The 22518-nt window shown below is 41.0% G+C and overlaps 1 long non-coding RNA gene across 2 annotated transcripts in view; it reads left to right on the top strand.

Annotated features, from left to right (window-relative positions):
• LOC127229978 (uncharacterized) overlaps positions 1–22518 on the top strand; it is a 29761-nt gene that overhangs the window by 5122 nt on the left and 2121 nt on the right. Inside the window, exons 2-3 of one of the 2 annotated variants that reach the window (XR_007835158.1) lie at positions 21076–21156; positions 22221–22410. This is a non-coding gene — a long non-coding RNA (uncharacterized LOC127229978). Of the gene's footprint in view, positions 1–21075; positions 21157–22220; positions 22411–22518 lie in introns of those variants that run through there. The other variant, XR_007835159.1, reaches the window with a different exon arrangement.

Below are 22518 nucleotides of genomic sequence, written 5' to 3'. Positions count from 1 at the left end.
CTTTTTGTTTGTTTTTTGTTATTGCTGTTGTTGTTCTATTTATTTGCAAATTTCATGATGTTATTTAAAAAAAAAAAAGGCAACTTAAAACTCCATTGTGTAAATGTACCACATTTTCCTTATTCATTCTTTTTAAAAAAGATTTATTTATTATGTATACAGTGTTCTACCTGAATATGTGCCTGAAGGACAGAAGAGAGCAGCAGATCTCATTATGGATGGTTGTGAGCCACTATGTGGTTGCTGGGAATTGAACTCTTAACCTCTGAGACAGTCTCTAGCCACCCCCCTCTTTTTTTGTCTAATTTAAAATTTCATTTTACATTCCAGCCACAGTCCTCTCTCCCACACTTCCTCCTGCCCCCTCCCTTCACCTCTTCCCACTCCTCGATTCACCTCCCAGCCTCCAACCACCCCTTTTTTGGTTTTTCTAGATAGGGTTTCTCTATGTAGCTTTAGCTGTCCTGGAACTCACTCTGTAGTCAAGGCTGGCCTTGAACTCAGGGATTTGCTTGCCTCTGCCTCCTGAGTGCTGGGATTAAAATCACAAACCACTTCCTGGCTTTTTATCTGTTTCTCTGTTGAGGGATATTTAGATTGTTTCTAATTTCTGTTATGAATAGAGCTAGCAGTGAGCATGGTTGTGTAAATGTCTGCAGTAGGATGAAGTATCTATCCTTTGGGTACCCAAAAAAGAAAGTGCCTCCACAAGATGGAGCTGTAGGCAAGCCTGTAGAGCATTTTCTTAATTAGTGATTGATGGGGAAGGGCCCAGCCCATTGTGGGTATGGCCAGCCTTGGGCATGTCGTCCTGGGTTCTGTAAGAAAGCAGGCAGAGCAAGCCATGGAGATCAAGCCAGTAAGCAGCACCTCTCAGTGACATCTGTATCAGCTCCTGCCTCCAGATTCCCACCTGGTTTAAGTTCCTGTCCTAACCTCCTTCATTGATGGATTATGGATGTGGACGCGTAGCCCTTTCCTCCCTAAGTTGCTTTTGGTCTTGGTGTTTCATAACAATAGTAACAATAGTAATCTAAACTAAGACAGTGCCCAAGAGTGGTATAGCTGGATGTTGAGGTAGATGGATTCCCATCTTCCTGAGCAACGGACTCACTGATTTCCATAGTGATTGTACAAGTTTGCACTCTTACCAGCGATGGAGGAGTGTTCCCATCCATGGCTCTACATCCTCGCCAGCACGGTCTGTTTGTTACTTGTGTTATTGGTCTTAGCCATTCTTACTTTTGTAGAATGAAATCTTAAAGGTGGTTTTGATTTGTATTTCTCTGGCTAAGGCTGTTGAACATTTTTCAGAGTGTTTCTCATACAGTTGATTTCCCTCTATTGAGGATTTTGTTTAGATCTGCACCTTATTTTTAAGTTATTTTATTCTTTTCTTGATTGCCAGTTATTTAAGTTCTTTATATATTTTGGATAGTAGCTCTCTACAGGTCAGATGTGTAGTTGGTTAAAATCATTTTCCCTAGGCTGCTACTTTTTCTGAATGATGATGTCCTTTGCCATGCAGAAACTTCTCAGTTTTATGAAGCCCCATTTATTAATTGTTGAGCTTAGTGCCTGCACTAACTATATTCTGTTCAGGAAATCTACTCTGTGTCAGTGAGTTCAAGACTGTTCTCACTTTCTCTTCTGTCAGGTTCAGCACATCTGGTTTTCTGTTGAAGTCTTTGATACATCTGGAGTTGAGTTTTGTGCAGGATGATAAGTGGATCTATTTGCATTCTTCTACATGTGACATGTTTGAACAGCAACATTTGTTTAAGATACTGTGTTTTTTCCAGTGCATATTTCTGGCATGCACGTGTGTGTGTGTGTGTGTGTGTGTAAATATATATAAAAATCAGGTATCTAGAGGTGTGTATTTATGTCTGGGTCTTTGATTCTATTCCATTGATCAATACCATGTTGTTTTTATTATTAGTTCTATAGAATAACTTGAAATTGGGGGTAATAATACCTCCCTCAGTTCTTTTATTATTCAGGATTGTTTTAGCTATCTGGGATTTTTCCATAGGAAGCTGTAAATTTTCCTTACAATGTTTATGAAGAATTGTCTTGGAATTTTGGTAGAGAATTATGTTAAATCTGTAGATTGCTTTCGATACAATGGACTATTTTTTATTATATTAATTCTATCAATCCATGAGCATGGGGGATTTTTCTATTTTCTTTTAAAGCTTTATTTATTTATTTATTTATTTATTATGTTTATGATGTTTTGTCTGCATTCCAGAAGAGAGCACTAGATTTCATTATATAGATGGTAGTGAGCTACCATGTGGTTGCTGGGAATTGAACTTAGGACCTCTGGAAGAGCAGCCAGTACTCTTAATCTCTGAGCCATCTCTCCAGCCCTGATCTTTCTATTTTTGGATATCTTTTTCAATGACTTGAAGGTTTTTCTTTTTCTTTGTCCTTTTTTTTTTTTTTTTCAAGATAGGGTTTCCCTGTGTAGCCCTAGTCGTCCTGGAACTCACTTTGTAGACCAGGCTGGCCTCAACTCAGAGATCCTCTGCCTCCCGAGTGTTGGGATTAAAGTGTGTGCTGAAGTTTTTAATCACATAAGTCTTTCACTTACTTGGTTAGAGTTACCCAAAGATATTTTATATTACTTGAAACTATTGTGAAAGGTGTTGTTTTCCTTATTTCTTTCTCAGTCTATTTGTCATCTGTATATAAGAGGGCTACTGATTTTTGTGGCTTAGTTTTGTATCCAGCTACTTCGCTGAAAGTGTTTATCAGCTATAAGAGTTTCTTGGTGAAAATTTTAGGGTCATTTAATACACTGTCATATCATCTACAAATAAATATGCTATAACTTCTTCCTTTCCAACTTGTATCCCTTTGGTCTCCTTCAGTTGTCTTATTACTGTAGCTAAGACTTCAAGTACTGTATTAAATAGGTATGGAGAGAGTGGGCAACCTTGTCTTATTCCTGATTTTGATGGAATTGCTTTTGAGTTCTCTCAGTTTAAGTTGATGTTGGTTATGGGGCTTTCTGTAAAAATTGCCTTTATTATGTTTAGTATGTCCCTTGTATCCCTGATCTCCAGGGCTTTTATCATGAGGGGTGTTGGATTCTTGTCAAAGGCCTTTTCTGCATCTAATGAGATGATCATGTGTTTTGTTTTTCTTTCAGTTTGTTTATGTACTACTGGACTATATGTATTGATTTTTGTGTGATGAACCATTCCTGTATCTCTGGGATAACAAGTCTACTTGATCATGGTGGATGTTCTTTTTGATGTGTTCTTGGATTCAGCTTACAAGTATTTTATTGAGAAATTTTATATTTATGTTTATAAGAAAAAATGGTCTATACTTCTCTTACTTTGTTGGGTCTTTATGTGGTTTGGCTATCAGGGTAACTGTAGTCTTGTAAAATGAATTGGGCAATAATCCTTCTGTTTCTGTTTTACCCAATAATTTGAGGAGTATTGGCATCAATTCTTACTTCGATAGTTTATCTGGTAGAGCTGAGTACTGTAGCTAACTCCCAGCTTTTAATTCTTTGAAAGTCTGATAGAATTCTGCACTGAAATATATCTGGTCCTGGTCCTGGGCTTTTTTTCCCCCTTGAGACTTTTAATAACAACTTCTCTTTCACTAGGGAGTATAGGTCTGTTTAAATTGCTTATCTAAGCTTGATTTAACTTTGGTAAGTAGTATGCATTGAGAAAATTATCCATTTCTTTTATTAGATTTTCCAGTTTGGTGGAGTACTGGTTTATAAACTATGTCCTTTTGATTCCCTGGATTTCCTCAGTCCCCTTTCATTTCTAAGTTTGTTACTTTGAGGTATTTTCCCTCCATCTTTTAGGTAATTTGGATACGTGTTTGTCAATCTTTGTTTTCTCAAAGAACCAATTCTTTGCTTTTTTATTTATTTATTTAAATAAAAAATCTTATTTTTCATACCAATCTCATTTCTGTCTCCCTCCCATCCTCCTATGCCCCCACCTGTAACCCTTCCATCCCTCCCCCCTTTCACTCCCCAGGAAGGGTGAGGCCTCCCATGGGGGATCACCAAAGCCTGTCTCATCATTTGGGGCAGGTCCTAGGCCCTCCCAGATTCTTTGTAATTTTCATTTGTTTGCTTCTGTTTTATTGATTACAGCCCTGAGTTTGATTATTTAACGTCTACTTCTTTGTGTTCTAGAGCAGTGGCTCCCAGCCTTCCTAATGTTGTGACCTTTTAGTACAGTTCCTCATGTGTGGTGACCCCCAACCATAACATTATTTCATTGCTACTTCATAACTGTAATTATTTGGTTTTTTGAGACAGGGTTTCTCTGTATTGTTTTGGAAACTGTTCTGGAACTAGCTCTGTAGACCTGGGCTGGTGGTCCTGGCCTCTATAAGAAAGCAGGCAGATAGCTGAGTGGTGGTGGTGCACACTTTTAATCCCAGCAGTCGGAAGCAGAGGCCAGCCTGGTCTACAAAACTATACAGAGAAACTCTGTCCTGAAAAACCAAACCAGAAAAAAAAAAAGAAAAGGAAAAAAAAAAAAAAAAAAAAAGCAGAGCATGTTATGAAGAGCAGGCCAGAGAGCAGCCTCCCTACTCCTGCCTCCAGGTTCCTGTCCTGTTGAGTTCCTGTCCTGCAAAACTTGCCTGGCCCTCTTTCAAACTCATGGCCTCCTTTTTCATTGCTTGTTGGCACACACATATATATGTGATATGCATATATATTCCAAAATATAACTTGCTCAGTCTGTTTAATGTTACTTGTATGCAGTTTTTTGTTTTTCAAGATAAGTTTTCTCTGTGTAATAGCCCTGGCTATCTTGGGATTTGCTTTGTAGATCAGGCTGGCCTTGAACACACAGAGATCCACCTGCCTTTGTTGCCTGAGTGCTGGGACTAAAGGTGTGTGCCTGAATTTTGTTTTTGTTTTTTTGGTGTGTATGTATGTTTTTTTTTTTTCTTCCTTTCTCTTTCCCCTCCCTCCCTCCCTCCCTCCCTCCCTCCCTCCCTCCCTCCCTCCCTCCTTCTTTCTTTCAAAGATGTATTTATAACATACACAGTGTTTTACCCACAGGCCAGAAGAGGGCACCAGATCACATCATGAATGGTAATGAGCTACCATGTGGCTGATGGGACTTGAACTCAGATCCTCTGGCAGAGCAACCTTAACTACTGAGCCATCTCTCCAGCCCTTTTTTGTTTGTTTGTTTTTGTTTTTGTTTTTTGAGACAGGGTTTCTTTGTATTGCTTTCTAGCCTGTCCTGGAATTAGCTCTTAGACCAGGCTGACCTCGAACTCACAGAGATCCACCTGTCTCCACCTCCTGAGTGCTGGGACTAAAGGCATGTGCCACCAACGCCTAGCTTGTTATTGGTTATTGTTGTTTTTTAAGACAGGGTTTCTCTGCATAGCTCTGGCTATCCTGTAACTCACTTTGTAGACCAGGCTGGCCTCGAACTCACAGAGATCTGCCTGCCTTTGCTTCTGCCTCTTGAGTGCTGGGATTAAAGGCATGTGCCACCACCACCCAGTGAGTTCTGAGTTCTGTTTTTTGTGTGTCCCCCTCCCCCCAGAATCATTCAATCTGTCAATCAGTGAACTATAATAAATCAATCCACCCTTCTCTCTGGCTAGTTGATGAATTTCTTACTCAGATTTTGAGTTCACTAACTTTTGCTTCAGCTGTTTATTCTTTTCTTTCTGATCAAACACTCTGATCAAAAGCAACCTAGGGGAGGGGTGGATTTATTTCAGTTTACATGTTACTGCCTTCATTGAGGAAATTCGGGGCAAGAACTCAACAAGAAAGTCTAGGAATGTTGCTTTTTGTCTGGCTCACATGTTCATGCTTACCTAGCTTTCTTATATAGCCGAGGACACACAGTGGGCTGGGCCCTCCTTAATTAGCAAACCAAGACAGGAAGATTGCAGCTCCAAGTTTAGTAGAGAGATGCTATCTCAAAGAAATGAGTCTGAGAGTGATATCCTATATCCTCGTTAGGTCTCTGCATGCATGCATGTATGCATGGACATGTACAACTATACATGTGTGCATTTGACCCCCCCACCTACACACTATATACACACACACACACACACACACACACACACTTTAATGTTATAGAGTTAAGACATACCCCCTGGTTCCAATGATACTACTGCTGTTCCTGTGCTTCTAGGCTGCTCAAGGTGTAGGACTACCTTGTCAAAGTTGCTCTTAATAGAGATTCTGGTGTTGGAAAGATTTGCTTGGAATGGGTTTAATCTGGAAATTCAGAGCACCATCTGAGTAGAGTTGCAACAAGAAGCATCCAGGTTGAGGGGTAAGCAATAGGGCACAGATAAGGGATGTGGCAGGATATATCCAGCTGTAATATCAGCATACTGTCATAGTGCTATAGGGAGCTTATTGGCTCATGACATTGCTAAACAACTCCCAAATGACAATATTGTTCAGTGACTGAGGGAACTGAGGTCATGCGGATAGAACATTTTTATCAGGCTTGTGGGCAATTGGAACAATTTATATCATCGACTGACAGATCCTATAGGTGAAGCAAGAATTTTTGCAAAGAAGACTTATTTGTCATTCATTGAGAGAGACATGGGCTCCAGATTCCACGAATCTGTTTTTCCCACAATTCTAACATAGGTACAGTGTATTTTTCAGAAGCAAATGCCAATTAGGTGTGAAAATGCCGTGTCTCCAAACAGCAATGTGGCTTCTGTCTCATTCCACCAACCACTGAAAAGCCAGAGGTGCAGATCTGTACAACACCTAAGGCATTTGTTCCTTCTTCCCAGAAGGCTGTGTAGTTTTCCTGTCTGAGACATATACATTTGTAATTCTTGTGGTTAAAGAAAAATTTACAGGGTCAGAGATTGTTCAAGACAAATCCCTGCTGTGTATTTCTCAAATACTTTTCTATCTCGGGGACTGAGATTTTCTGTTAGCATAATCTGAGACTGGTAGGCGACATGTGTCTCTAGTTAGCAACAGTGACTCCTGAAAGTGCGGTCTGCAAATCAAGCACGAGTCATCTGTCAGGTCAGTACTAACAGGTTTGAAGAGTGAGGTATCCGGTTCTCCATCAGTCTGATCTTCGCTTCTTTTGGGAATGCCCTCAGGGCCCTGAAAGGGTTAGCTCTGAGGAGGCAACCCTAATGACATGTAGCAAAGGACCCCAGTAGCAAATGACAGCAGGACCTCATCTTCTCATTGTGGACATGGGAAGTCTGAAGTCAAGATGGCAGAGGCCGGTGCCTGGATTCTTTGGAGGGGCTACTCCCTCTCTCCTGCCTGTGGGTTTACCTCCCCAGCCTGGCTCCCAGCTGCAGCTCTGCAGTCTCCCTCCACTGTCACGTGGTGCTCCCTTCCCACCTCGGTGTCCATGTTGCCTGGTGACATTAGTCACTGCGTTGGTACTCGGACGAATCTGGAATGACCTTGTCATAACTACAGAGGTCCTGTTTTCAGGTAGAGTTGTGTGCTCCCTTTCCCCGTGGTTTCTCTTTCTGCAGTTTAAGTTACCATGAACTGAAAATGTTACATGTTTATTCTATAAATACATGATTGATGATTTTTAGATTGTATCCCATTCTGAGTCAGGATGATACTCTGCCTTGTCCAGGGCAAGAATCATCAGTTTGGGTAGAGTAACCCCATTGTATACACTGCCTGCCTTTTGGTTACTAAGTAGTCACCACAGATTATATTGATGATATTTGCATTACAGGGCTTATATTCAGGTATCCTTTATTTTGCTTAATGTCTCAAAGCACAAGGGCAGTAAACCTGGCAGTTCAGGTGAGCCAAAGGGAAGAGGCAAATGCTTCCTTACGTGAGCAGATGAGAGTACGGTAGGGCACAGAGAAACAGAGACCACATGCACAAAAACTATTGCAGGATAGTGTTTTAATTGTTCCTTAAAGATTTTTAATCCCTTGTAAATTAAACTTAGCAGTATATTGTGCATGCGTGCATTTGTTCAAGTGTGTAAAAGCATACAGGGATGCTTTTCTATCTCTAGTTTCAGGTGTCTACTGGGAAGTCTTGGAATATGTTTGCCATAGCTTAATGAGACCACTGTAAGGTCATAGTCACAGATATCAGGGTATAGGACGTCAATATACCTCTTTTTTTGTTTGTTGTTGTTACAAGACAAGGTCTTACTCTATAGTCTAGGCTGGCCTGGAATTTATGTGGTCCAGACTGGCCTCAAATTCAGTCATCCTGCCTCAGTGTGTCAAGTGCTGAGATTACAGGCATGATCCACTATAGATGGTTCAGTGTATCTTTTTGGAGGACACAACTCACCCTACAATGGAATAAATTGACTATTTAAAGCGGCATTTGGAAATTGTTTTATTTTATAGAAAGTGTGTGGGGGGGTCTGTATTACCAACCCAAGTCATGCCATAGGTGGAGTGTGGCTCAGTAGTAGAGACCTTGCTTAGCATGCAGTAGACCCTGGATTTGGTGCCTGGAACTGAAAAAAAAAAAAAAAAAGATTCATGTTATGTATCCTGTTTGTAACTATGATGGAATAGGGTAAAGTATTTCAAGACCATCCTGATTTTGCTATAAAGAACAGTGAGGTGGATGAGATTGCTCAGGTGTAGAGGTTAAAGCAAGAGGATCCTGAGTTTGCATATAGCCAGCCTGGGCAACGTAGGGATACCCTGTCTCAAACAACACAAACCAGAGTATTGTGACCACACGGACACTTTTGGTATTATTAATTTCTGATAAAAATTAGAAATGCACCCTTCCCCCACTCCTTTCACCATTTATTTTAGTTTTTGGGAAAAGTCTTTAAGTCCCATTAAACATAGCCCTTGAATATGGTATATGTATATATAGTTAGATCATGTTCTGGGATAGTGTTGTAAATTGGGCTTTGTGCTGTTTTGAAGGCTAGACTTTGGAGCAAATAAATGCAGCCTTGTTTTGAAGCTAATGGGGTTACTACTGCCCCACTGGACATTTATTCTTTGAGGAATGAAACCTTTTCAGGTGTCCTGTAAGTACTGATTTACAGTGTGCTATAAACTGTATATTGGGTGGCAAAAAAAACACATTTGGAAGCACACAGTAGATGCTTAGGTGCTCAGATCTGTAAGGAAGTAAGATGGGATTCCCAGCTCATCCAGGTGTCACTAACTCATCTGCTGAAAGATTTCCCAGCAGCTGTCATAAGCAGAAAATCCCTGTTACTGTTGCTGAGAAAATACTAAAGAGGAATGAATGAAATGTAGAACTGTCAGCCAGGTATAGTACAGGTCACTCTTGTTATCTTAACACTCGAGAAGCTAAGGCAGGAGGATTGCCATGAGTCTGAGATCAGTCTGGGCTCTGGCCTGACTGGGCAGATACTGGCAAAGCTGTGGATCTGGTTACCTTTGTGTCTACAGAGCCCATTCTAATAATCTTCTGAAAATCCCCACTAGAGGGCATTGCAAGGCTTAAACATGGGTTCAGAAGGATAGGGCCAGCTCCTACCAACCTGTTTTCCTACAAACAGGCTGTAAAGAAGAGCCAACACTCTTCAGTGAGAGTGTTTCCTTTTTCTATTTTTTTTCTCAAAATTTCCCATGTTTTGCCTGCATGCATGTCTATGCACCATGTGTGCCTTCTACCCATGGAGGCCAGAAGAGGACATTGGGTCCCCTGGGACTGGAGTTACAGAGAGTTGTAAGCCACCGTGTGGATGCTGAGAATTGAATCTGGGACCACTGGAAAAGCAACAAGCGTTCTCCCTTAACTGCTGAGCCATCTTTGCAGCCATCACACACATGAGTTTTTAGAATGCTGAGAACTGTTCCATAAGAACAGTGCACATGAACACCATTTAAGACACTGCTTAAGAATGTATATTGCTCTTTCAGAGGGCCTGAATTCAGTTCTTGGCACTCACATCAGATGGCTGACAACCACCTGTAACTCCATCACCAATGCTTTTTTTTTTCTGGCCTCCATTGGCAACTGTACTCATGTGCACATACCTATACATACACACATATAATTAAAAATAAAGTAAATGTTAAAAACCTTTTGTGTGTATTAGTTCACTTTCTGTTGCTATAATTGTGCTGGCCAGTTTTTGTCAACTTGACATGGTAGTTGGAAAGAGGGAGCATCGGTTAAGAAAATGGCCCCGCCAGATTGGCCTGTGGGCAAGCCTATGGGATGTTTTCTTGGTTAATGATTGCTTTGGGAGGCCCAGCTTACTGTGGGCAGCACCGCCCCTGGACAGGTGGTTCTGGGGTGTATTAAGGAAGCAGGCTTGGCAAGTCAGGAGTGAGCAAACCAGTAAGCAGCTAAGCAGTGACTTTGCTTAATTCCATCCCTGCCTTGACTTCCATTCATGATGGACTCTGAGCTGAAATTAACCCTTTCTTCCCCACGTTGCTTTTGATAATGGTGTTCTGTCACAGCTGTAGAGACCCTAAAGAAATTCCTGAGGCAGGCTAATGTAAGGAAGTTTAGTGGGAGAGTCACAGGCATGGCTCCATTGCCACCGTAGTGCTCACAGGGACCTCATGGTGGATGGTTATGATGGGAGTGTGTGCTGAAAAAGAGAGATCACGTCACCAAATGACAGGAAACCAGAGATTGAGTCTGTGTACTGCTTCCCTCCCTGTTTGATTCCTCCTTTGCCCTCCAATCCCTGGCAGCCATACCTCACCACCATACTCAAAAACACAGGGGTTGGTGCAGGGTTAGGGAAGGAACTGTGGCTCCTTTGGTTTTAGTCTCTTTAACAAAGCCATGTTACTTTGTCTGTTTCTAGGCTTGGTTAAAATATCTCCAGAGGAATGTTAAAATTCAAATTGTTTCTAGTGAAATTTAAAATTATGATGGAACTTCTAAGAGTGGATCCTTAAAAATCTTTTTAATTTTAAAATTTATCCCCAGAGATTCCTACTGTGAGAATTTAATAGATTGGCTGTCTTAGAAGTTGAGGTAATTGAGATGCAGCAGTAAAAAATTAAAAATAGTCACCCTGGCCTTCCTGGAGGCCTTGGGAATGTGTGTGTGCACATTTAACCTAAAAGTGCTGAGTGTCTTCACGGGGGTTTCCCTCCTCAGTGACATCAGACTCCAGTAACTTCTGACTAGCACAAAGCCTGAAAGTGTTGAAGCTCATTACTGAGGTAAAAGGAACAAAACAAACAAACAAATAAATAAATGTGGAAGAAGCTGGGGTTTTTACAATTTTAGCTTTATAACTGAAGTATAATAATAAGCTGCACAGTAAGATGTATAGCTTGATTTTGGCCAGTGGATGTCAGACTATCTTTATAATCAAGACAGTGAACACACTATCATCTCCCCAAGCTTTCTTGGGCCTCTTTGTAATTCAGTCTGCCTTTTTGCCTGTCTTCAGCAACAATCTGTCATTGTCACTACTTTAGTTTGCATTTTTATAAAGTTGTCTATAATATAATTTTATAAACAATATATATAGGGAATCGTGCGGAACATGCCTACAGGGTTATTTGTTTTTGTCTTCTTTCAGTGTAATTATTTTGAGATTCATCCATATTGCTGGAGGTGAATCTGTTTCCCTTTCCTTGTTATTTATTTATTTGCAGTGTTGGGGATCACACCCAAGTCCTTGCACACAGGCAAGTGCTCTCCTACTGAGCTGTGTCTCAGCCCTAGTCCTTTTCCCCAGTTCATATGTTGAAACTCTCTCTTTTTTAATTTGTTCTTCTTTCATATATCACATCCCAACTCAACTTTTCCCTCCCTCCTCTCCTCCCAATGCCCACTACCACCACCTCCCTTCTCTCCCAGATCCACTCCTCCTCTGTTTCCCTTCAGAACAGGGCAGGCCTCCCAGGAATATCAACCAATCAAACATGGCGTATCAACCATAAGACCAGGCGACTCCCTTCATCTTAAGGCTGGACAAGGCAACCCAGTAGCAGGAAAAGGGTCTCAAAAGCAGGCAAAAGAGTCAGAGACAGATCCTGCTCTCACTGTTAGGTGTCTCATAAGAACACCAAGCTAAACAATTCTCACATACATGCAGAGAACCTAGGACACACCCATGCAGGCTCCCTGGTTGTTGGCCAGTCTCTATGAGCCTCTATAAGCCCAGGTTAGGTAATTCTGTGGGCTTTCTTGAGGTGTCCTTGACCCATCTGGCTCCTATAATCCTTCCCCTCTTTTACAGGATTCCCAGATCTGTATAATTTTGGCTGTGGGCCTCTGCATCTGCTCCCATTAATTGCTGGATAAAGCTTCTCTGGTAACCAATATGCCAGGCTCTGGTCTAGAAGTATATCAAGAGTATTATTAGAAATAATTTCATTGACTTTTTTTTTTTTTTTTTTTTTTTTTAAATCCATTCATGTTTGGTTCTATCCTGGATCTATGGGCTATCCAGCCCCTGGATCCTGGCTCTGCAGGAAGTGTCGGGGTGGGCTCCCTCTCATGGCATGGGTCTCAGGCTGGGCCAGTCATTGGTTGGCTATTCCCCCAAGTTCTGTGCCACCTTTACCCCAGCACATCTCACAGTCAGGACAAACTGTAGGTTGGAGGTTTTGTGGTTGGGTTGGTGTCCCAGTCCCTCCGCTTTGTTACAGAAGACGGCCAGTTCAGACTGCATCTCCTCCATTACTAGGAGTCTGTGCTAGGGTTACCCTTTTAGATTCCGGGGAGTTTCTACCTTGTCCTTGAAATGCCTCCCAATTCCAGTTGTCTCTCTTCCTCTATCCTCTCAACCTGATCCCTCTTGTTCCCATCCCCACTCACCCCCAGTCCACCCTAGGAAATTTATTCTATTTCCTCTTACCAGGGAGATCTGTGTATGTTGCTAGCCCCTTGAGTCCTCTGTGTTACTTAGCGTCTCTGGATTTATAGCATGATTGTCCTTTACAGGTAATATCCACTTAAGAGTGAGTACAAACCATGTTTGCCTCTCTGGGGCTGGGTTACTTCACTCATGATGTTTTTGTTTTGTTTTGTTTTGCTTTTTGTTTTTTTAGTTCCATCCATTTGCCTGAAAGTTTCATGATTTTTTTTTTAACAGCTGAGTAATACTCCATTGTGTAAATGCATACCACATTTTCTTTATCTATTCTTTGTTTGAGGGCATCTGGATTATTTCCAGTCTCTGGCTATTATAAATATAGCTGCTATGAATATAGTTGAGCAAGTGTCCTGTGACAGGATGGCTTGTCCTTTGGGAATCTATATACCCAGGGATGGTATATAGCTAGATTGATTACCAATTTTCTGAGAAACTGCCACATTTGTTTCCAAGATGGCTGTACAAGTTTGCACTCCTATCAGCAATGAGGAATGTTCCCATTGCTCCACATCCTCTCTTTGATCTTAGCCATTCTGACAGATGTAAGATGGAATTTCAGAGTTGTTTTGATTTGCATTTCTCTGATGGCTAATGATGTTGAGCATTTCTTAAGTTCTTCTCAGCCATTTGAGATTCCTCTGTTGAGAGTCTCTGTTTAGGGCCGTTGGTGGTAATCCTACTATCCTACTCCCCTTGAGCATAGGAATTCTTTTCATTTTCTGATACCTTCCTTTGATTTCTTCAAAGACTTGAAGTCATTGTCATAGAGGTCTTTACCTGCATGGTTAGAGTTACCCCAAGATGTTTTATATTATCTGTGGCTATTGTGTTGTTTCCCTGGTTTGTTTGTTTGTTTTTTGTTTTTGTCAGACAGGGTTTCTATGTGTAACAGCCCTAGCTGCCCTGGAACTAGCTCTAGACCAGGCTGGCCTTGAATGCATAGAGATTCACCTGTCTCTGCCTCCTGAATGCTGAGATTATCACCACCTGGCTGTTTCCCTGATTTCTTTCTTAGCCCATGTGCCATTTATATAGAGGAGGGCTACTGATTTTTTTTTTTTTTTTTTTTGAGTTAATCTTGTATCCAGCTACTTTACTAATGGTGTTTATTGGTTGTAGTAGTTCCTTGGTAGAATTTTTGGGGTTCTTTCTGTATATTAAATCTGTGAATAGTGATTCTTTGACTTCTTCCTTTCCCATTTGTATCCCCATGATCTCCCTTCATTGTCTTACTGCTCTAGCTAGAACTTCAAATATTGTATTGAATAGATAGTAGAGAGAGTGGACAGCCTTGTCTTGTTCTTGATTTTATTGGAATTGTTTTGATTTTTCTCTCTATTTAATTTGATATTGGCTATGGGCTTGCTGTAATTGCCTTTATGTTTAGGTATGTTTCTTGTATCCCTGATCTCTTCAAGACTTTTATCATGAAGGGTATTAGATTTTTGTCAAAATCTTTCTCGGTATCCAATGACATGATCATATGGTTGGTTGTTTTGTTTTTTGTTGTTTATATGGTGGATTATATTGACAGATTTTCATGTTGAACCATCCCTGCATCTCTGGTATAAAACCTTGATCATGGTGGATGATCTTTTTGATGTGTTCTTGGATTCTATTTGCAAGTATTTTATTGAGTATATTTGCATCAATGTTCATGAAGGAAATTGGTCTGTAATTCTCTTTGTTGAATCTTTGTGTGGTTTGGGTATCAGGGTGACTGTAGCCTCATAAAAGGAATTTGGCAATGTTCTTTCTGTTTCTGTTTTATGGAATAATTTGAGGATTATTGATATTAGCTCTTCTTTCAAAGTCTGGTAGAGTTTTGCAATAAAACATCTAGTCCTAAGCGTCTTGCTTTGGGTTTTTTTTTTTTGGTTTTTTGGGAGGGTCTATTTCTTTAGTGGCTATAGGTCTATTTAAATTGTTTATCTGATCTTGATTTAACTTCTGTCAACAAAATTGTCCATTCTTTTAGATTTTCCAATATGACCTAATGATTCTTTGGATTTACATGGTGTCTGTTATATCCCTCTTTCTGTTAATTTAAATATTTTCTCTCTGCCCTTCAGTTGGTTTGGATAAGAGCCAAAAAAATCTATCTTGTCGCTTTTTCTCAAAGAACCAACTCTTTGTTTCCCTGATTCTTTGTATTCTTCTCTTTTCTTTTTTATTGATTTCAACCCCGAGTTTGATTATTTCCTGCCATCTACTCCCCTTAGGTGTGTTTGCTTCTTTTGTTTTAGAGCTTTTAGGTGTGCTGTTGTTAGTATGAATGTCTCCAGTTTCTTTATGTACTTAGTACTATGAATTTTCCTCTTAGCACAACTTTCATTGTGTCCCAAAGGTTGGGTATGTTGTGCATTCATTTTTATTGAATTCTAGGAAGTCTTTAATTTCTTATTTCTTCCTTGACCCAGTAGTCATTCAGTAAAGAGTTGTTCAGTTTCTATGAGTTTGTAGGCTTTCTGTTGTTTTTGAAATCCAGCTTTAATCTGTGGTGGTCTGATAGGATACCAGGGATAAATTCAGTTTTCTTGTATCTATCAAGACTTGCTTTGTGATTATGTGGTCAATTTTGGAGAAGATTCCATGCAGTGCTGAGAAGAACATGTATTCTTTTGTATTTGGGTGAAATGTTCTGTGGATATCTGCTATAGGTTAATTTGAGTTATAACATCTGTTAGTTCTGTTATTTCTCTGTTTAGTTTCTTGTCTGGATGACATGTCCATTGGTGAGAGTGTGGCATTGAAGTCTTCGATTATTAATGTGTGAGAGTCTATGTGTGATTTAAGCTTTAGTAATGTTTCTTTTACAAATGTGGGTGTCCTTGTGTTTGAAGCATAGAAGTTAAGAATTGAGATGTCATCTCGGTGGATGTTTTTATTTGATGGGTATGAAGTATTTCTTCTGATCTCTTTTGATTACTTTTGTTTGGAAGCCTATTTTGTTAGATATTAGAGTAACTACACCAGCTTGCTTCCTGGGTCCATTTGCTTGGAAAATCTTTGTAAACCTTTACTCTGTGGTAATATCTATCTTTGATATTGAGTTGTTGTTTTTGTATGCAACAGAAGGATGGATTCTCTTTTCACATCTCTTCTGTTAGCCTGTCTTCTTACTGGGTAATTTTGTCGTAATGTCTATCTTTGATGTTGAGTTGTTGTTTTTGTATGCAACAGAAGGATGGATTCTCTTTTCACATCTCTTCTGTTAGCCTGTCTTCTTACAGGGTAATTGAGTTGATTTTGAGAGATAGTAATGACCAATGATTGTTAACTCCTGTTATTTTGTTGTTGTTGTTGGTGGTGGTTTTGTGTGTGTGTGTGTGTGTGTGTGTGTGTATGTGTGTTTATGCTAGTGCTTTGCTTCTTTTTTGTTTTGCTGGTGTGAGATTATTTCCTGTGTTTTCAATATTCTTTCTTTGTTCTGTGCGTTTAGTGTTTTGATTGTTATGTGGTGGGGGACTTTCTTTTCTGGTCTAATCTATTTGGTGTTCCTGTACCTTAATAGGCATGTCCTTCTTAAGGTAAGGAAATTTTTCTTCTATGGTTTTGTTAAGAATATTTTCTGGGTCTTTGAGTTGGGATTCTTTCTCTTCTATGCCTATAATTCTTAGGTTTGGTTTTTTCACAGTCTTCCAGATTTCCTGGATGTTTTATGTCAGGCATTTTTTAGAATTAACATTTTCGTTGACCAATGTTTTTATTTCCTTTAACTTATCTTTTACAACTGAGATTCTGTCTTCCATCTCTTATATCTGTTATCTCTTATCATCTGTCAGTGATGCTTGTGTCAGTAGTTCTTATTCACTTATCTAGATTTTCCATCTTCAGGGTTCCTTCAGTTTGTACTTTCTTTATTGCTTCTATTTCCATTTTCAGGTCGAGAACAGCTTTGATTTCCTTCAACTGTTTATTTTTTCTTGGCTTTAAGGGATTTAAATTTTTTTTCTCTTTAAGAACCTCTGTCATTGTCATAAAGTTGGTTTTAAGGTCATTTTCTTGTGCTTCAGCTGTGTTGGAATAATCAAGAGTTCCTGTAATAGGATGCTGGGCTCTGGTGGTACCATATTGCCCTGACTGTTGTTGATTGTGTTCTCACACTGGTGTCTAGGTATCGATTTCTGAGTTTGTCTTTGTTGAATGATAGTTTGTTCCTTGGTCTTTTGGTCTTTGTGGTCTGTATTTCTGTTGTCTGGCATGACCTCTGATCCAGCAGGGAGTCTTTGTCAGAGTTGGGGGCTGAACTTCCAGAAGATGGCATGCCCCTAGGTCCAGCAGGGTGTCTTTATTCTTCTGTTCGGTGTGGTCTGCCCCTGAGCAGGAAATATCTATCCGAGGTGGGGCCATGTATTGAAACTCTTAATCCCAGCTGTTTATTGTATTTGAGACAGAATATGTAGTAGGTAAAGGTTGTATGATGACAGAGGTGTGTGCCCTGATCCTGTAGGATTACTTGATTGTCTTACAAGAAGAAAGAGATTTCTGAAAGGCACTTGTCTGTAAGCCAGGGAGAGACCTGCAGTGAACTATCCTTACCTTGGGCTTCCCACCAGAATCCTAAGAAATAAAATTGATTTTTGATTTTTTTTGAGACAGGGTTTCTCTACTTGTCCTAGAATTAGATTTATAGACCAGGTTGGCCTCGAACTCACAAGGATCTGCCTGCCTCTGCCTCTCAAGTGCTGGGACTAAAGGTATGTGTGTGCCACCTGGCTAAAATTTTGTTTTTTAAGCCACATGGTTTCTGGTGCTTTGCTAAAGCAGCTCAATGAAGGCATGACTATGTGACAATCTGTTGGTTGATTTCCAGTGGCTTTTCACACAAAGACCCTGGAAACAGTAGAGTGCATGTATAGTACATGTACAGTCTGCAGATAGATATGTCTGCTGTGGTTCCAGTGTGTGTCCCCCAAATCTTGATTCCTTAATGTGGTGGTATTGGGAGGTAGCTGCTTGAGGTCATGACTGGTGGGAGACTATTAGCCTTTAAGGACACTGCCTCCAGAAGAGTTCTGTGTTGGAGCACAGGGTTCCTGTTGGCCCTGTGATCTAGATGGATCTAGCTGTTTGCATGTGAAGCCTTTATAACTGTGAAAGTAATTACAGCCATAGCTGTTTCATTATAGTAAGAAAACAAGCATTTTTATTGTGGAAGTATCTAGGAGTGAACTGACTAGTTTATATGGTGAATATATGTTTTACTTTGTGTGTGTGTACATGTACAGAGACCGTATGTCAGTGTTGGATGTCATTCTCTACCTTATTTTTTGAGGCAGGGTGTTTTGCCTCGGCAGCTGGATTGGATGACCAGCACTCCCTAAGGATGCTACTGTCTCTGATCCTCAGCACTGAGATGGCAGATGCATGCTGCCCTGCCCAGCTGTGCTATTTTGTTTTTGTTCTCTCTCTCTCTCTCTCTCTCTCTCTCTTTGAGGGGGTGTATTTGTTTAAGTGAAGACTTATTTTAAGTACATGTTTATGTCTGTGTGTGGGTTATGTGCATATGTGAGTCAGGTGCCGATGGAGTCCAGAAGAGGGTGTTAGAAATCCAACTCTGCATCTTCTACAAGAGCAGTCTGTGCTGTTGACCACTGAGCCAGCTCTTCAGCTCACTCTGCCCCCTACCCCCCCTTTAAACAGGAGTGCTTTCAAAAACAAAAAAGACAGAGTGCTAGGGATTGAAGTCAGCCCTCTCTTCAGCAGGCATTCTACTGATTGAGCCATTCCTCTAGATCCTATTATACTTTTTAAGAAACTGTCAAACTACCTTCTGAGGAAATTCTTGTTTGCTTACCTACAGGGAGAGTTCTATTTCTCCCCATTCATATCTAGACAGTCTCGAGTTGCTGTTAGACCAAAGGCTCCTACTTGGTATGCCTTGGCTAAGAGAGGTCAGGCAAGTGTGCTATGGAGCCTCCCTCATCTCTCGGGCCCTCGGATTAGGATTTTTTAAAAATTATCATTATGTTAGCGTACTTTTCATAAACACTTAAAATGACAGTGTTTTCACCCCCTCTTCCTTGGCCTTTCCTTTATACAAAACCAAACCAAAAACAGCTTGCTGACTTGGAGTACTGGGCTGAGAGGTATTAAAAGAAGTTGGGGTCAGGGATGTTATTGTCATGTCTGGGTGGGTAAAAGCATTTGCTCTGCAAGCCTGATGACTCGAATTTAACCCCAGGACCCACGTGAGAAAAGCTGGATGTGGTGGCATGTGTGTCTGTAATCTTAGCATCCCTGTGACAATATGGGAGATGGAGATGAGAGCATTAGCCAGAAGCTTGAAGGGCAGCTAACATGGAGTTCACAGAATAGCAAACATCAAGAACCAACTGCAGAGAGTTCTCTATCCTCTGGCCTCCACATACATGTGTGTGGTGACACAGATGTAGCTGCACTCATGCATCTCTCACACGTGAACAATACATTTTAAGGAATTGCTTAAAGGAGTCAGGACTTTAGTGTCTGACCCATGGGGAATTGAGCTTAGGCTTTGTAGGTATGTGAAATCCTGCAAGATGAGCCTTAACTTTCCTAGTCCTGCTTTGTGAATGTGTGGAAGCTGAAGTTCCAGCTTGTATGGTGGTTACAAGGATTCAGCGTAATGCACCAGAACATGTTTGTTTATTGAACATCTGGGAGGATTTGTTTATTAAAACAGATTTATTAGTCCTATTGTTGAAGTATTTGACTTATTACCCACCACTGACTTAATGGGTGCCAACCAGTTACACTGCATTGCCTGGTCAGGGTGACCACTAGATGTTTAATAATATCCCAGACATGGTTTGATCATTTGCATGTATGGGGATATGGCATGTGTGTGTAGGTACTCTCACCAAGGCAGTTTAGCCTGTTCAGGGAAGCCTCCAATCTGATCTCTGGCTACTCAGTCTGTTTTTAAGAAGATTGGAGCACACCCTGTCTCTTTGAGGGTTGCTTTCAGGCTTCTGGGATCATGGCCTGTGAAACCCGCCTGAGTGTCTCAGGAGCGTGTGACCATGGGTGGCAAGGATGCTGTCTTTTTGGCCTGCAGAATCCTTTGTCCAGCTGGTTGAAGTGTGCTAAGAGGGCGTGGAGCCTTTGCTCCAATGCAGAAGTGGGGAGTTAGGTTTTGAAAGTAGTGCCAGTCTGCTCCACTGATGTCAGCGGAGTTTGAAAGGCTGCCCTCAGCATGGGCAGGTAGACGAAGCTGGAGCTCCAGGGAACCGGGAAGGGTGGATGGATATTGGTGGGCAAAGGATTTGTTTTGCCAGGTGGGGGTGTCTTAAGGCTTTCTCTGCTCTGCCCGACCACTGGGTTTCCAATACCCTGCAGTGCTGCTCCTTAGAGCCGGCTGGCTTTTTTGGCATCATTTGGTTTAGTTGCTAGGAAGCCGAATAAGGCAAATGCAACTTCCTTTTGACTTACTCACATTGAACCATCTGCTTATTCCTTTTCGTGGCCTTCAAACTTGGCTAGGATCATTGAGAAAAGGGTCGAGTGGAGCATCTGCGCTCCTCCTTTTTGGAAATGGAATGCTTTCCACTAACTCTTTAACCCTCTCAGTCCACATTCGTAATAGTCTTGTCAAAACCCTTGGTTCTGTTAGCTAGCAACTTGCTAGGTCTGGCCCTTCCTTTTGTCTTAGATTTCAGTCTATATTAATACACATCTCTTGAATGAGGCAGATGGTGGCTGTGTGTGTCAGGGTGTATTTGGAGTGTGAATGTATGGTGGCTTTAGTGGAGGATGGTTTGCACTGTGTTGATGTACACAGCCAGGAGCTTCATTATGAAGTGAGTGTCAGGTATGATCCAGGTGGCAGTGAATCCTTGGAAATTTGATGATGTTGGTGGAGCAGCCATCAAAATGAAGCTTAAAACAAAACCAGTGGTTCTTGTTTCTATTATTGATACTTGCAGAGACTTCTTGCATGTGGACTTGCAGATTTGTTCATTTGGGCAGCTCAGACGTGAGCTGAAGCCCCTTCTGAGGGTGAGTTGTATTGGTCTTCGTGTCAGAGCTACACATTCAGTCACCAACTTTGCAGAAGCAGTTGAACAAACACACTAAGCAAAAATAGAAACAGGTATTAAGGAATAGAGTAGAGCTTCTGACAAAAAGATTCTTGAAAAAAGCCATTGTTCAAGTTTTTGAAATCCAGTTTTACTGAAGACTTAATCACCTTTGAGTGTACCAGAACTGTAGAAAGTAATGTATGAACTATGGGAAATAATTTCTTCTTGAGTGTAATTTGTCTTTGTTGTTTTTTTAGCAGTAAGCCATCTAAACCTTTTCTGCCAACTTCTCATTCTCCCCAAGAGGGCTACTTAAAGGAGAGTGAAGACAGACTAAGGTGAGGTTTTATTGTTGTGGCTCAATTTGCTAAAAGCTTAGGTAGTAATGCAAATGTGTTCTTACTGTGCGAATATAGATGTTTGCTGAAATTGGTGCTATTAATATTTGCTTTTGGGAAGTCCCTTGGGTCAAGTTGATCATATTAACCACTCTACTTTAACTTTTACCTTTCCATAGTCATTTGGACTCTTAACTGAAGTATACCCATGGCCAGAAGGGCCTCAGCCACCAGGTCTTTGTCTGTAGTAGTTTCAGCTGTCTCTGGATGGCTTCCTTGCTTTGTCCATTCTCTGTATCAGGCCTGTGACACTCTTCTGTATGTGATTTTTCTGCTGCTGTCTAATTGCTGTTATATGCTCAAAAAAGATAATTTATTTCACTGCAAGACAAATTAGTGCTTCCGAGGCAAAAATAAATATCAGTTGTTTTTAAACATTGGGTCAGAAGCTGGGCATGGTGGCGCATGCCTTTAATCTCAGCACTCAGGAGGCAGAGGCAGGAGGATCTCTGTGAGTTCGAAGCCAGCCTTGTCTACAGAGTGAGTTCCAGGGCAGGCTCCAAAGCTACAGAGAAACTCTGTTTCGAAAAACAAAAAACAAAACAACCCCAAAAATGGGTTAAAGAGTTGGCTCAGCCAGCAGTTAAGAACACTGGAACTCTTCTAGAAGGGACCCAGGTTTGATTCCTAGTACCCACATGATGGCTCACTACTGTCTCTAAGTCCAGTCCCAACTTTCTGCTGGCTTCTGTGGGCATCACATATGCACACTGTACACATAAGATAGTTTTTTTGTTTTGTTTTTAATTGAGGAACCCATAGACATATAAAAGTATATGATATTAAAGCAAATATTTCTGTCTAGACTGTTCCAGGTTTTGGGGTCTGTCTGTCTGTTTGAAGCAGGGTTTCTCTACATAACCCCAGCTATGCTTGAACTCACTGCATAGACCAGGTTGGCCCCAAGTTCACAAACATTCGTCTGCCTCTGCCTCTCGAGTGCTGGGATTAAAGGCGCGTACCATCACGCCTGGCCTTAAACAAAGTTTTGCTTTGTTTCTTAGGTTGGCCTTGAAGTGTGCTCAAGTGATCCTCCTGTGTGAGCCTCAAGTAGCTGTAGCTAGGGCAGGGTGCCACGCCCTCTCGTTTTCTTAGTGACTCATGGTTATTGCCGGGCAGCATGCACGCCTCACTCTCCAGGCCCTCCTTCTGTCCGCTCCTTTCCTCCTCTGTATTCAGCAGGGAGTGCCTCTGAGCAGGTGAGTCAGCGCAGCCTTTCAGGCTGCTCACCTTGGAGCTTTCTGTGTAGTTTTGGTAAAAAACAGGTTTTCTTAAATTGTATTTGAATTGATTTTTATATGT

Source organism: Phodopus roborovskii, unplaced genomic scaffold (assembly GCF_943737965.1).
Source record: "Phodopus roborovskii unplaced genomic scaffold, PHOROB, whole genome shotgun sequence".
NCBI lineage: Eukaryota > Metazoa > Chordata > Mammalia > Rodentia > Cricetidae > Phodopus > Phodopus roborovskii.
This window is presented reverse-complemented; position numbering and strand designations above follow the sequence as displayed.